The following is a 16,200-nucleotide window of genomic DNA, read 5'->3' on the forward strand; positions in this document are numbered from 1 at the left end:
GCATGCGCCGTTCGTAAAAAACGTCAAATACGCGGGGTCACAGTTAATATACATAAAACACGCCCACATCATCCACATTTGAATTAGGCGGGCTTACACCGACACAGATACGTTACGCCGCCGTAACTAAAGGTGCAAGTTGTTTCTGAATACAGAACTTGCGCCCTAAATTACGGCGGCGTAACGTATCTGAGATATGTTACGCCGGGGCGGATAGATAGACCATTCTATCTGAATCTAGCCCTGTATATATATATATATATATATATATATATATATATATATGGCTTTTTTTCAGCGGGAACACGGGGGGGGGGGGGGGGGAATGCAGTTCCGGCACTTCCAGCACATAATGTATGCAAGGACAAGGGGTGGTGGGGTGTGCTGGAGGGTCTGTTGATGCTGGGGAATCTATTGTCTCTGGCAAAGTTCTATTGTTGCGGGGGGGGGAGTCTAATGTTTCTGGGCGTTCAGTTGCTGGGAGGGATCTACTGTTGATGCTGGTTGCTTGCAGATTTCAGTTTAGTTGTTGCTGAGGGGGAGGATCTATTGGTGCTGGGGGTATATTGTTGCAGGGATCTATTGCTGCTGGGGGATCTATTGTTGCTGCAGAAAATCTAATGTTGCTGGAGGTAATCTATTATTGCTGAAGGTAATCTATTGTTGTTGAGGGAAACAAATTTTGCTGGGGGGGGGGGGGGAACTATTGTTGCTTGAGGTGATCTGTTGTTTCTAAGGGAAATGATTGTTGCTGGGGGGGAGCTATTGTTGCTGAGGGAGATCTATTGTTGCTGGGGGGATCTATTGTTGCTGGGGAGAAACTATTTTTGCTGAGGGGGATATATTGTTGCTGGCTGCAGGGGATCTATTTTACTGTCTTTCTTGTCATTAAAGTGCTGTTACCCTAAAAAGAAAAATCGATCTGGTCCCTTTAAAGAAGGTGTGTCCAAAGTCCGGCCCGGGGGCCAATTGTGGCCTGCTTATGGTTTAATGCGGCCCCATTTGGATATATATCTCTTTTGTAGCCCCAAACGAATCCCTGAGCGCCTCACATTCAGAGGCTGGATTTATGGCATTGGTGAGGCTGCATTCGTGGCAATGGTGAGGCTGCATTCATGACACTGGTGAGGCTGCATTCATGGCAATGGTGAGGCTGCATTCAGAGGCTACATTCATGTCAATGGTGAGGCTGCATTCATGGCAATGTTGAGGCTGCATTCATATCAATGGTGAGGCTGCATTCATGGCAATGTTGAGGCTGCATTCAGAGGCTGCATTCATGGCAATGGTGAGGCTGCATTCAAAGGCTACATTCATGTTAATGGTGAGGCTGCATTCATGGCAATGGTGAGGCTGCATTCAGAGGCTGCATTCATGGCAATGGTGAGGCTGCATTCAGAGGCTGCATTCATGGCAATGGTGAGGTTGCAGATGGTCACTGATTAGGCTGCATTGTTGGACACTTACCCTAATTTCACAGTTCTTTACTTAAAATATTATTTTTTTCCTGAAACTTCCCTCTTAAAGTGAAGGTACGCGTTATACGACTGTGTGTGCTATACACCGATAAATATGGTATATCCAAATAATACGCCTGAGCTCAACCTTAGGCCTCGTACACACCAGAGACGGACCATTTCCAGCGGATAAATCCTCTGGCGGATTTGGATCTGATGGCTGTACACACCATCAGATCGAAATCCGCGCGGAATACATCCGCGGTGACGTGTCGCGCCGTCGCCGCGACGTGCGCGACGCTGGAAGGTAACTACTTCCACGCATGCGTCGAATCATTACGACACATGCGAGGGATGGGAGCAGATGGACTGATCCGGTGAGTCTGTACAGACGACCAGGTCAGTCCGCTGGACACGATTCAAGCGGATATATTTCTTAGCATGCTAAGAAATTTCTATCCGCTTGAAATCGATCGGCTGGACGAATCTCCGCGGATAAATATCCGCTAGGCCGTACAGACGACCGGATTTGTCTGCTGGAACTGATCCGCGGATCAATCCCAGCGGATAGATTTGGTCGTCTGTACGAGGCCTTAATGTTTGTATATACAGATATTCAATGCATCAATGTATAATATTTTAAAATGATGCTATTTGCATTATATAGTGTGATCCCGTCTGGATATTAGCCCCTGACGAAGGGACGCGGTCCCGAAACGCGTTGGGCCCTGTTGGATCCTCATGGGAAAGTTATGCACCTACGCACAATTGATGTGGTTTTATTCATTTTTGTATATGTGTTAAAATATGAATAAATTATTGATACTACTTTTTGTATTTTGAGTTGTTACCCGTAAAGCCCTCGGGAACACTAAGCAGGCGGAACACTCGGTTTCCCAGCAAACACTGTGTTCAGTGTTCCGCCTATCACGATCGCCCTCTTGTTCGTGAGAGACGAGAGGATGAGAGGGGGGATCGTGATAGGCGGAACACTGAACACAGTGGGCCAGATTCAGATACAAGATACGACGGCGTATCTCCTGATACGCCGTCGTATCTCTGAGTGCGGGAGGTCGTATCTATGCGCCTGATTCAGAGAATCAGTTACGCATAGATTCCCCTAAGATCTGACAGGTGTAAGTGTCTTACACCGTTGTATCTTAGGCTGCATTTTCAGGCTGGCCGCTAGGTGGCGCTTCCGTATGTTTACGCAAGGAATATGCTAGTTAGGTAGATACGGCGATTCAGAAACGTACGTCCCGCCGGTGCATTTTTTTACGTCGTTTACGTTCTGCTTTTTTCGGCATATAGTTACCCCTGCTATATGAGGCGTAGCTAATGTTAAGTATGGCCGTCGTTCCTGCGCCGAGTTTTGAAATTTTTACGTCGTTTGCGTAAGTCGTTCGCGAATACGGCTTTACGTCATTTACGTTCACGTCGAATCCAATACGTCCTTGCTGCGTAATTTGGAGCAATGCACACTGGGATATTTTATGGACGGCGCATGCGCCGTTCAAAAAATATGTCAAAAACGCGGGGTCAAGTACAATTTCAATAAAACACGCCTCCAACATCCCCATTTGAATTAGGCGGCCTTACGCCGCAACACATACATTACGCTACCGTAACTATGGGCGCAAGTTCTTTCTGAATTACAGAACTTGCACCCAAAGTTACAGCCGCACATAAAGATACTCCAATGTATCTGAATCCGGCCCAGTGTTTGCTGAAAAACCGAGTGTTCCACCTATCGCGGAACAGCACAAGGAGGAGCGCGATTTTTTAAAACTGCATGTCCGCCGCCTATGTCACAGACTCGGGTACACAGATCGCATTCTGCAATGGGCAACATGAGGTCAGGCGGCAATGGACTGGTAGGTACTGACTCGAGTATAAGCCGAGGGGGTCATTTTCAGCCCAAAAAAAGGGCTGAAAAACTTGGTTGTTTGGCCGCCATGGGAGAGACCTGTCAAAGTGGGCCAGTCTGGATAAAGTCCAGGGCCAAATTTTTGTCCCAGTCCAGCCCTGGACCCTGGTAAGTGCCTTGCTGCCCAGCCACTCAACAGCACCCCCTTCATATGACGCCCATGGCACTTGCTATGGCTGCCATACCCTAGATACGCCACTGGTTGTTACCGACATGTGGTGAACATTTCATGTCAATAGCACCTTTATGCCGCGTACACATGGTCAGACTTTAGACCGGGCAAAAACTCAGTCGGAATTTCCGACGGAAAAATAGGGAACCCGCTCTCTATCTAAAGTCCGTCTGAAATTCCGACGGAAAAAGTCCGATGAGGCATACACACGGTCGGAATATCCGATGGAAAGTTGACTGACTTTTTCCATCGCAAATTCCGACCGTGTGTACGCGGCATTAGCATATTGTATATATTAGTATATTTACCTAGAAAAATGGTGACGTGTTCAGTACTTTTTATACCCGCTGTAGGTAGCACAACTGCCACTGTAGGAAATTGCTAAGACTACCGTATTTATCGCGGTATAACGCGCTCCCGCGTATACCGCGCACCCCTAAAGTTGGCCTGAATCCTGTGGAAAAAAAGTTTTTTTTGTACTTAGTTTTGGTGTCTTGCGCGGCGTCCATCGGCGGGCTCGTCGGGTCCGGCGTCCGTCTGCGGCTTCGGGTGTCCTCTTCGTCGTGTCCGGCGTCCTTCTGCGGCTTCGGGTGTCCTTTTCGTCGGGTCCGGCGTCCGTCTGCAGCTTCGGGTGTCCTCTTCATCGGGTCCGGCGTCCTCGCGTCCTCCCCGCTCGTTTCCCGCGCCGAGTTTGAATACTGCGCCGACATATACAGAGCGCAGTACACTCGTGTATTGTCGGGCAGGCTCGGCAACTCTCGCGCTGACGTCCTGTACGTCTAGGACGTGAGCGCGGAAGGAGCCGAGACTGCCCGACAATACACGAGTGTACTGCGCTCTGTATATGTCGGCGCAGTATTCAAACTCGGCGCGGGTATCGGCGTATACCGCGCACCCACGATATTTTCAGGGCAAAAAAGTGCGCGGTATACGCCGATAAATACGGTATATAAATGGAAGCCATTGGTCCAATTCCCATCTGACCGCATAACCATTTCTGTGACTTCAGTTGGGCTGTAATCTGTCATCATGTTATATTACATAAATGTTCTTGGCCAGTAGCGATGCCAGGTTGTACATAGATCACGGCAAGCTACAAAATAAATACTTAGCTCCTGACATCTGGGGCATCGGCTGTATAAGATGATCTGGAATCATTTACATCATATTGATATGGCAACAGATGGCCTCTTCTGTTTTCTCACTTCACAGAGGGCCATGGAAAGGAAGGCGGCTGCGTCTTCTCCGGGATTTATTTTTTACCTCAATGTTACCCAACTAAATATATTGAGTCGTTTGGTATTTTTAGAAAGCCATTCAGTTAAAGCTATGCTGACGTACATTCACTATGATTAACAAGACACTATAGTCTAGCACTTCTTTCCGCATCCCCCCCCCCCCCCCACCACCACCACCGATTTCATAAGTAGGTCACGTTCTGAAATTCCTTTAGCTAGCAAAGTTCTAAGGTCCGGCGTTCTGCGATGGAAAGGTTGCCGGCTCCAAGACATATCAGGTCACCAAATTCCGGTGTTTGTAGAAACAGAGGGGCAGATTCACGTACAGCCGCGCAAAATTGTGCGGGCGTAACGTATCTGATTTACGTTACGCCTCCGCAACTTACACGGGCAAGTGCTGTATTCTCAAAGCACTTGCTCCGTAAGTTGCGGCGGCGTAGCGTAAATCACCCGGCGGAATTCAAATTCGGCGGGTAGGGGGCGTGTACCATTTAAATCAAGCGCGTCCCCGCGCCGAACGAACTGCGCATGCGCCGTCCGTAAAATATCCCAGTGTGCATTGCTCCAAATGACGTCGCAAGGACGTCATTGGTTTCGACGTGAACGTAAATGACGTCCCCATTCACGGACGACTTACGCAAACGACGTAACTTTTTAAAATTTCGACGCGGGAACGACGGCCATACTTAACATTGTCGCGCCGCACTTATGCCACCATATAGCAGGGGCAACATTACGCCGGGAAAAGCCTAACGTAAACGTCGTAACTTTACTGCGTCGGCCGCGCGTACGTTCGGGAATTCGCGTATCTAGCTAATTTGCATACTCGACGCGGAATTCGACGGAAGCGCCACCTAGCGGGCAAAAAAAAAATTGCAGTTTAGATCCGACGGCGTAAGAGACTTACGCCTGTCGGATCTAATGGATATCTATGCGTAACTGATTCTAAGAATCAGTCGCATAGATACGACTGGTCAGATTAGACTTACGACGGCGTACATGGCGCTGCGCCGTCATAAGTCCTTTGAGAATCTGGGCCAGAATATATAATTATTCAAATATTATTATTTTTTTACATTTTAATAGCATTTTTTTAATGAAAATATCTATCAGAAAATGTGATTTTTAAGGTGCCGACCATTAGCATACCAAAGATTTATTCATAAAATCACATTTTTTTTACGACTTGCGCAAATGACGTAATCGACGGAAAACACGACGCTGGCCCGACGTCCATACTTAACATAGGATACCCCTCATATAGCAGGGGTAACTTTATGCCGGAAAAAGCCTAACGCAAACGACGTAAAAAAATGCGCCGGGCGGACGTACGTTTCTGAATCGGCGTATCTACCTAATTTGCATATCCCTCACGTAAATCTACGGAAGCGCCACCTAGCGGCCAGCGTAAATATGCAGCCTAAGATACGACGATGTAAGAGACTTACGCCGGTCGGATCTTAGGGAAATCTATGCGTAACTGATTCTATGAATCAGTCGCATAGTTACGACCCCGCAACTCAGAGTTATGACGGCATATCCGGAGATACGCCGTCGTAACTCCTATCTGAATCCGGCAAACGTTTCCTTTAAAGCCCCAAATTTTGCAATTACATTCTGACACTTTCTAGGTCTTCCAAATGAATTTTGAGGAAAGCAGACCCGCGCTTCGCCGGGACAAAGAGAAGCGGAGCGTTCTTGCCGGGAGTCAATATTTTGATAATATTTGACTGCTGGTTAGTTATCCACAAAGGAAGAAACTACAAGATAAAATACCCAAACGTGCCGTGCTGAAAATAAAGACAATTCCAGCGAGCCGCGCACCTATGCGAGTCGCCTAGCAACCAGACAAAACAGCGGAAGTTATTGCCATTCAAGAAAGTCTAGGTCAATGAGCAGAACAAAGACATCTACTCGAATGAAACAAAATGTTCTCACCAAGGAACAGAGGCTGTTAGAGGGAAGTAAAACATACAGGTGAACTCATGGTACCTTGAAAAATGTAGGGATAAACGAAAGTGAGGATTTTCATTTTCCAAAATATCACCTAAAATCAAGAGATTTTGACTACATTTCACACTCTTGGTAAATTGCATTGGAGTCAATAGAGAAGGCAAAATTAAAGCCAAATACTAATATAGTGCTCACCGCTCACCCCCGTAGGGCCTGCTGATTTGCCGCAGGCTCCTTTTCCAAGTAAAAGTAGTGACAGCCAGGCACACAGCAACAGTCTCTCTTTCTGGCCCAGTAAACAGTCTAGGGGTGTCTTTTTGATGCTTTATTGCTAAAGGACTAGATTTTTTAAATGAAATCCGGGGACATATTTAATTTTTTTACTAGTAATGGTGGCAATCAGCGACTCTCTGCCCGCCCGCCTCACAGCCTGTCAAGTCTTAGACCCCTTTCACACTGACACGTTTTTCAGGCGGTTCAGCGCTAAAAATAGCGCTGCTATACCGCCTGAAAAAATCGTGCCCTGCAGGCTTCAATGTGAAAGCCCAAAGGCTTTCACATTGATGCGGTGCGCTAGCAGGACCGCTCCAAAAGTCCTGCTAGCCGCATCTTTGGAGCGGTATAGGAGCGGGGTGTTTACCGCTCCTTCCCATTGAAATCAATGGGAAACCGCGGTAATACTGCCCTACAGAGGCGCATTGCGGGCGGTATTAACCCTTTTTCGGCCGCTAGCGGGGGTTGCCATGCCATCAAACGCAGCCACTGTGCCATTAATTCGCACCACGTCGCCATGCCATCAAACGCAGCCACTGTGCCATCAATTGTCACCACTGTGCCATGCCATCAATTGTCGCCACTGTGCCAATTGATGCCACTGTGCCCTTTAATTGTCGCCACTGTGCCCATTGTCGCCACTGTGCCCATTGATGTCACTATGCCCTTTTATTGTCGCCACTGTGCCTATTGTCACCACTGTGCCCTTTAATCGTCACCACTTTACCCATTTTCGCCACTGTGCCCATTGATGTCACTGTGCCCTTTAATTGTCGCCACTGTGCCCATTGATGCCACTGTGCCCTTTAATTGTCGCCACTGTGCCCATTGATGCCACTGTGCCCTTTAATTGTCGTCACTGTGCCCATTGTCGCCATTGATGCCACTGTGCCCTTTAATTGTCGCCACTGTGCCCATTGTCGCCAGAACGGGTGATCCTGATTGGCTGAGACGCCTGTCAGTCTTATCCAAAGAACACACCGCTGGTACGTCCCGAGGATAAGCATCAGGAAGCCGACTACAGCCTGAGGGCTGTACTCGGAAAGCCTATCAGAGCCGGCACTTCCACACAGCCAACCAGCTGCCGTTTTTCAGGTGGCCGGCGCTCACCATCCGGCCATCTGAATAGTCGCCGACAGCGGCAAAAATACATAGATTCATGCAATGCATGAATCTATGTATTTCAGTGGCAGTGCGAGAGCCAGAGAGGGCAGCGCTCCGGCGCCCCCTATGGACGAACCGCCACTGCCCAGTGGTCCCACAACAGCTAGCAGATTGTCAAGCTAACCAATGCATGATGATGCTGCCAATATCGGGATGGGCATTTAGGCATCGATAACCTCTTGTCATGAAAGGGTTAATAGGACAGTGAAACGCACCATAACAATAAGCAGAGTTTATCGCACCCCAGTGTGCCACAGCAGTATCGATAAAGGATGAATTTCCGATTGGTAGTCGTGGTTATTGCCATTCGCAGATGCGGATTGCCTGAAAATTGCCATAATTGAGTACATTAGATAAATGCTTCTCCTACGGCTTTGTATTGTTTTTGTTCCCGAAGAAGCAGGGAAAAATGATTTATTGCATCTGCATTCGAGCGGGTCTTTTAATTATTGAAAGACTTAAAGTACAGCGTGCTCCCTGATTTATGAGCTTTCTTTAAAGGGTTTTTAAGAGCATTTCACTTTAGCAAATTTGTACAGTAATTTACCGTTTCCCAGTTGAAAAGCCGGGTTACGCCAGGACGTTATGCAGGCTGAAATTTGTAGTTGATGTCATTTTAGGAAAATTCTACAGAAAGAGAGATAAAGGCAGGATAAGATTGGATAAAGGGAAACCTTTGTTTTCAGAGAGTGCACTTTTGAGTTATTATAACATTTAGACCAAAAGTAATTTTGACATTTTCAGTAGTTCGATTTTCCCAATTTTAATCAAGCTATGTCATATATAGATATGTAATTGTTCTTTCTGCTGGCCATCTGTTTTTCATGGACAGGCTCGGCTTCCTACTAGTATTACATTTTGACTTGCTTTACCGCTCATCTCAGTGTAAGTCTATGGGGTAGACATGGCTTTGCTTCACACAACTGACTATTATAAGGCCAATACAGTTTTCCTTAACCACTTAAGGACCGGACCAATATGCTGCTAAATGACCCAAGGGGTTTTTACAATTCGGCACTGTGTCGCTTTAACAGACAATTGCGCGGTCGTGCGACGTGGCTCCCAAAATTGGCGTCCTTTTTTTCCAACAAATAGAGCTTTCTTTTGGTGGTATTTGATCACCTCTGCGGTTTTTATTTTTTGCGCTATAAACAAAAATAGAGCGACAATTTTGAAAAAAATGCAATATTTTTTACTTTTTGCTATAATAAATATCCCCCAAAAATATATAAAAAAACTTATTTTTTCCTCAGTTTAGGCCGATACGTATTCTTCTACCTATTTTTGGTAAAAAAAAATCGCAATAAGCGTTTATCGGTTGGTTTGCGCAAAATTTATAGCATTTACAAAATAGGGGATAGTTTTATTGCATTTTTATAAAAAAATGTTTTACTACTTATGGCGGCGATCAGCGATTTTTTTTCGTGACTGCGACATTATGGCGGACACTTCGGACAATTTTGACACATTTTTGGGACCATTGTCATTTTCACAGCAAAAAATGCATTTAAATTGCATTGTTTATTGTGAAAATGACAGTTGCAGTTTGGGAGTTAACCACAGGGGGCGCTGAAGGAGTTTTGTTTCACCTAGTGTGTGTTTACAACTGTAGGGGGGTGTGGCTGTAGGTCTGACGTCATCGATTTTGTCTCCCTATAAAAGGGATGACACGATCGATGCGCCGCCATAGTGAAGCACGGGGAAGCCGTGTTTACACACGGCTCTCCCCGCACTCCAGCGGCGATCGGGTCCGCGGGACCCGCGGTCCCGGAGCTTCGGACCGGGTCGTGGGGGCGCGCGCCCGAGACCTACGGCTGGGTACTAGTACAGGACGTATCTGTATGTACATGTGCCCAGCCGTGCCATTCTGCCGAAGTATATGTGCAGGAGGCGGTCCTTAAGTGGTTAAAGTCCAACTCCAGGTGTCAAGAGAAAAAGTAAAAACAAATTGTCACACACCAACAATGCCCAAGTATCAAACTGATGAAAGCAACTTCAGCCCAGCTCCATCCAGGCCATGTCCTCAACATGTTTCGCCTCACCCACTGGACTTTGTCATGGAGGTCTATGGAGGTGTCAAGAGGAAAAGAAAAAACAAATTGTCACACACCAACAATGCCCAAGTATCAAACTAATGAAAGCAACTTCAGCCCAGCTCCATCCAGGCCATGTCCTCAACATGTTTCGCCTCACCCACTGGACTTTGTCATGGAGGTCTATGGAGGTGTCAAGAGGAAAAGAAAAAACAAATTGTCACACACCAACAATGCCCAAGTATCAAACTAATGAAAGCAACTTCAGCCCAGCTCCATCCAGGCCACATACCCAACACGTTTTGCCCCACCCACTGGGCTTAGTCATGGAGGTCCATGGACCTCCATGACTAAGCCCTGTGGGCAAGGTGAAACATGTTGTGTGGGGCCTGGATGGAGCATTGCTAAAGCTGCTTTCTTTAGTTTGATACTCAGGCATTTTTCTTTTCCTTTGAGTGTGTGCGCCGAGGCGGGATGGGCTCTCATCATGTCAGCACCTTTTTGTGTAAGTCACTGGAGATAGGGATGGGGACCTGGAGTGGCACTCAACGTTTTCTTAGTCCAGGTTTTAAGAAAAGCAAAAATAAATACAATCCCCAACAATGGTTAGAAAAAAAATCCATCACCACTCCTTCTCCTGATTGAAAAAGGTGAGCCAGCGTCATTCAGCTTAGTTTCTATGAGTCCAAGGCATTAAATAATCATCCCTAGGGGGTTCATCATTAGGCTATCCTTGGCTTAGGCAGATACTGTAGAAATTTGCACTATGCAAAGACATGTTATTGCAGGCAGGGCACCATATTCTACAACATTCAGAACTGCCTACCGACAGTGGGATAAGTAGAGGAAGAAGATCTGTGATATTAGGAGGCCGGGCTGATGGAAAGAAAGGTATGTACAGGACAATAGTTAAAAAAAATTGGGTAAAAGGAAACAAGAAGGGGTTTAACCTGAGCAATTAGGGAAACATTGTTATTAGTCAATGCATGGCATTGGACGTAAAAAATTCGAACCTCGCGGCGGGAACGGCGGCCATACTTTAACATTGTTATTCCACCTCATAGGTGGAATAACTTTAGGCCGCCTAAGGCCTTACGGAAACGACGTAATTCGACTGCGGCGCGTACTTTCGTGAATCGGTGTACAAGCTCATTTACATAATATACGCCGGCCGCAATGGAAGCGCCACCTAGCGGCCATCCGAAAAATTGCAATCTAAGATAGGACGGCGCAAGCCGGCCTATCTTAGATATGTTTAAGCATATCTCTGTTTGAGCATACACTTAAACATAAGTCGGTGTAGATTCGGAGTTAGGTCAGCTTATCTACTGATAAGCCGGCCTAACTCTTACTGAATCTACCTATAAATTTTGAATTTTACACTTCCTAGGCCTATAGCGCCCACCCTAACCTTGTTCAGACATAAGCCCCACCTCCCACCCATGGCAGGCACTACCATAGGCAGCCTGGTTTCACTTTTCAGCTGGTGTGTGAAGCTTTAATGTAAACAGAAATGTCAGGTGTCTACAGTAGGTAGAATACAAAATACATAATCATTTGGAGGGTTATGGACTATACTGCCACAGTTTGCCAAAGAAGTAAAAATAAAATAAAAAACTGATAAAATATAACATGAAGTTCTGTCACACAGCGATGGGAAAAGCGGTTGGATATCGTTCTGATCCCGCTACACAGCTGAACACGCTCGCTTCTTGCCTATTTCTCTCCTGCGGGAATTGTGTAGCAACTGAAAGATATTTTTAGCCTGTTAGATACTTCACAGGTAGTTACTATTAATTTAGAAACAGCGGCACACTGAGTAGTTCCGGCCATTACAGGATTTTTCTTTTCCATTTTTTTAAACTCTGTATTCTCAGAATGTAAAGCTGACTTGTTCTACTACAGGCTAGATCAGTGGCGGCTGGTGCTCAAAATTTTAGGGGGGGGGGGGCGCAAACGGAAAAAAAATTGCAGCCTCACTGTGCCCATCAAATGCAGCCACTGTGCCCATCAAATGCAGCCACTGTGCCATCAATTGTCACCACTGTGCCATGCCATCAAATGCAGCCACTGTGCCATCAATTGTCGCCACTGTGCCATGCCATCAAACGCAGCCACTGTGCCATCAATTGTCACCACTGTGCCATGCCATCAAACGCAGCCACTGTGCCATCAATTGTCACCACTGTGCCATGCCATCAAATGCAGTCACTGTGCCATGCCATCAAACGCAGCCACTGTGCCATCAGTTGTCACCACTGTGCCATGCCATCAAACGCAGCCACTGTGCCATCAATTGTCACCACTGTGCCATGCCATCAAACGCAGTCACTGTGCCATCAATTGTCGCCACTGTGCCCTTTAATTGTCACCACTGTGCCCTTTAATTGTCGCCACTGTGCCCTTTAATTGTCGCCACTGTGCCCATTGTTGCCACTGTGCCCATTGTCGCCACTTTGCCCATTGATGCCACTGTGCCCTTTAATTGTCGCCACTGTGCCCATTGTTGCCACTGTGCCATTGATGCCACTGTGCCCTTTAATTGTCGCCACTCTGCCTATTGTGACCACTGTGCCTGTGCCTATTGTCGCCGCTGTGCCCTGTAAAATCGCCCTCCCCCCCCCCGCCCGGCACTTACAAACGATGTAAAAAATCTTGCCGGGCGCACGTACGTTTGTGAATCGGCGTATCTAGGTAATTTGCATATTCTACACCGAAAACGACGGAAGCGCCACCTAGCGGCCAGCGTAAGTATGCGGTAAGAGACTTACGCCAGTCGGATCTTAGCCTAATTCCGGCGTATCTTGCTTTCTGAATACAGAAAGAAGATACGCCGGCGTAGATTTGAATTTACGCGGCGTATCTATAGGTACGCCGGCGTAAATCAATGCTGAATCTAGCCCTCTATTTGTGGGAAAAAAAGGACGTAAACTTTGTTTGGAAGCCACGTCGTACGGCCGCGCAATTGTCAGTTAAAGCGACGCAGTGCCGAATCGCAAAAAAGTGGCCCGGTCTTTAACCACCAAAATGGTCCGGGCCTAAGCGGTTAAAGACGGCCCTGCGCTGGAGAACATGTCGACAGAAAGCAGCTGCATAAAAGAAGGCTGCAGGAGATCAGCAGCGCTGAGATGCGATGGTTCCTATTGGTGCTTTTCTTCTAGGATACTGTAGCGCTATCATACTATCACATGATTCTGTAGCTATACGAAGGCACAGCAGGCTGAAGTATAGTGTAATTATTTGTAGGAAGAGTAATGAAAACGGCCATTGCATTGAACTTTTCACCTCTCCCATTTCTTTACGTGAACGGCCTCTGGGTGGGAGGGCTAGACTCCGCGTCTTACATGAATATGCAAATCCATTTAGCTGACACAGGGCTATGCGACTGAATGAGAAAAATCACCAGGCTTTCTGCAGCCCAGCGGGAAGGAGAATGGAAAATATTGGTAGAACATTTTCACCAGGGTTAGTTAAAGGGGTTTTAAAGTTCATGAAAAGCAGGATTAAAGAAAACGTAATTCCAATCTCTAAAATCTCACCAGGGCCATCTTAATAGCATCATGGGCCCCGGGGCAAAGTAACGCTCTGGGGCCCCTACAATGATGACAGTGCAGGTAAACAGACATCAAGTAGGTAGGAGGCAGACTGCCTCCCCTGTGCATCTATCAGTGCCACCAATTTCGGGGCAGCGTGGGCTCAAGACAAGCTGCTTTGGGGAAAGCTCGCTCGGCCTCCTGGCTCTTTTTTTAACATCCTCCAATCCACGGGGGTGTTAACCACTTCCCGACCGCCGCATGTATATGTACGTCCACAGAATGGCACGTACAGGCAAATGGCAAAATACGTCCTTGCCTTCTAGCGGGTGGGGGGTCCGATCGGGACCCCCCCCCCCCCGCTGCGTGCGGCGGTCGGATTCCCGCGGGGAGCGATCCGGGACGACGGCGCGGCTATTCGTTTATAGCCGCTCCGTCGCGATTGGTCCCCGGAGCTGAAGAACGGGGAGAGCCGTATGTAAACACGGCTTCCCCGTGCTTCACTATGGCGGCTGCATCGATCGAGTGATCTCTTATATAGGGAGACTCGATCGATGATGTCATTCCTACAGCCACACCCTCCTACAGTTGTAAACACACACTAGGTGAACCCTAACTCCTACAGCGCCCCCTGTGGTTAACTCCCAAACTGCAACTGTCATTTTCACAATAAACAATGCAATTTAAATGCATTTTTTGCTGTGAAAATGACAGTGGTCCCAAAAATGTGTCAAAATTGTCCGAAGTGTCCGCCATAATGTCGCAGTCACGAAAAAAATCGCTGATCGCCGCCATTAGTAGTAAAAAAAAAAAATTAATAAAAATGCAATAAAACTATCCCCTATTTTGTAAAAGCTATACATTTTGCGCAAACCAATCAATAAACGCCTATTGCGATTTTTTTTACCAAAAATAGGTAGAAGAATACGTATCGGCCTAAACTGAGGAAAAAACATTTTTTTATATATGTTTTTGGGGGATATTTATTATAGCAAAAAGTAAAAAATATTTATTTTCTTTTCAAAATTGTCGCTCTATTTTTGTTTATAGCGCAAAAAATAAAAACCACAGAGGTGATCAAATACCACCAAAACAAAGCTCTATTTGTTGGGGAAAAAGGACTCCAATTTTGTTTGGGAGCCAAGTCGCACGACCGCGCAATTGTCTGTTAAAGCGACGCAGTGCCGAATCGCAAAACCTGGCCTGGGCATTTAGCTGCCTAAAGGTCCGGGGCTTAAGTGGTTAAAGAATGAGCCTGGATGCCGGGCGAGGTTCGGAGATTTCCGTCGGCAAATTTGCGCCTGCGCAGTCATTGAAGGAACTTCCCCGTTCGGGGAACATTAAGGACAAGTCACCGGCCCTGTGTAATGCCCCATACAGACGGTCATTTTTTGTGATGAAAAAAAAATGACGTTTGAAGTGATGAAAAAAAACGACATTTTTGAAACTTCATTTTCAAAAACGATGTAGCATACACACCATCATTTTGAAAAATGATGAACAAAGTGACGGCACTCTAAAGGGGAAGTTCTATTCGCCTTGAGGCTGCTTTTAGCTGATTCCTTGTTAGTAAAAGATGATTCGTGCTTTTTTGTCTGTTACAGCGTGATGAATGTGCTTACTCCATTATGAATGGTAGTTTTACCTCCCGTCTCAAAACTTGCTTCTGGGCATGTGCGGGTTTAAAAACGTCGTTTTGCCCACACACTATCATTTTCATTGACACACAAAATGACATTTTGAAAAACGACACAAAAAATTCGAGCATGTTCGAATTTTTTTTTTGTCATTTTTCAGAAGACATAAAATGACATTTTGCCCACACACGATCATTTTAATTGACATTTTTAAAAATGTCATTTTATTTCATCACAAAAAATGACCGTCTGTACGCGGCATAAGGTTCAGGTGTGTAATGTGCAGAGTGCGGGGTTCAGGAATGAGTAATGCGGGGTTGGGTTTGTAATAAACAGAATGTGGGGGTCAGGAATGAGCAATGCAATAAGTGTAGGGGTCAGGTGTGTACCTGCCTCCGCCAGAACCGCCCTCACCGGCACACCGTAGGAGGCACTCGGATGATCTCGGCCAGCTTCAGACAATAACCGCGCATGTGCAATTCCGAGCCGAGCGTCACCGCCATATTTTTTACTGACAACCTTTTCCAGTCACTGGCATTTACTGACTGGAGAAAAGTGACAGGTTTTTACTGACTGCCAGTAAAAATACTGCCGGTCGCAAAATTGCTTGCAAGTTAAAGCATAAGAAACAATACATTAATGAAACAAGCAACCGTCGCTTAACTTGCAATTTTAGAGGAGATTGTACTGATCGGGTTTATGTCATAAAAATGTGATTTGTAAAGCTGATATTTTGTGTGAAGTGTGAATTTCAATGACAGGTCCTCTTTGGTGGTGGGATTTTGGGAAAGTTGAAGGTGTGACCCAAGGACT

General features: G+C 46.4%; 1 protein-coding gene across 1 annotated transcript in view; it reads left to right on the forward strand.

Annotated features, from left to right (window-relative positions):
- Nucleotides 1-16,200, forward strand: part of MMP24 (matrix metallopeptidase 24) — a 110,165-nt gene that overhangs the window by 63,931 nt on the left and 30,034 nt on the right. The gene's annotated exons all lie outside the window — the stretch shown is intronic.

The sequence above is a fragment of the Rana temporaria genome, chromosome 12, assembly GCF_905171775.1.
Source record: "Rana temporaria chromosome 12, aRanTem1.1, whole genome shotgun sequence".
Lineage (NCBI taxonomy): Eukaryota > Metazoa > Chordata > Amphibia > Anura > Ranidae > Rana > Rana temporaria.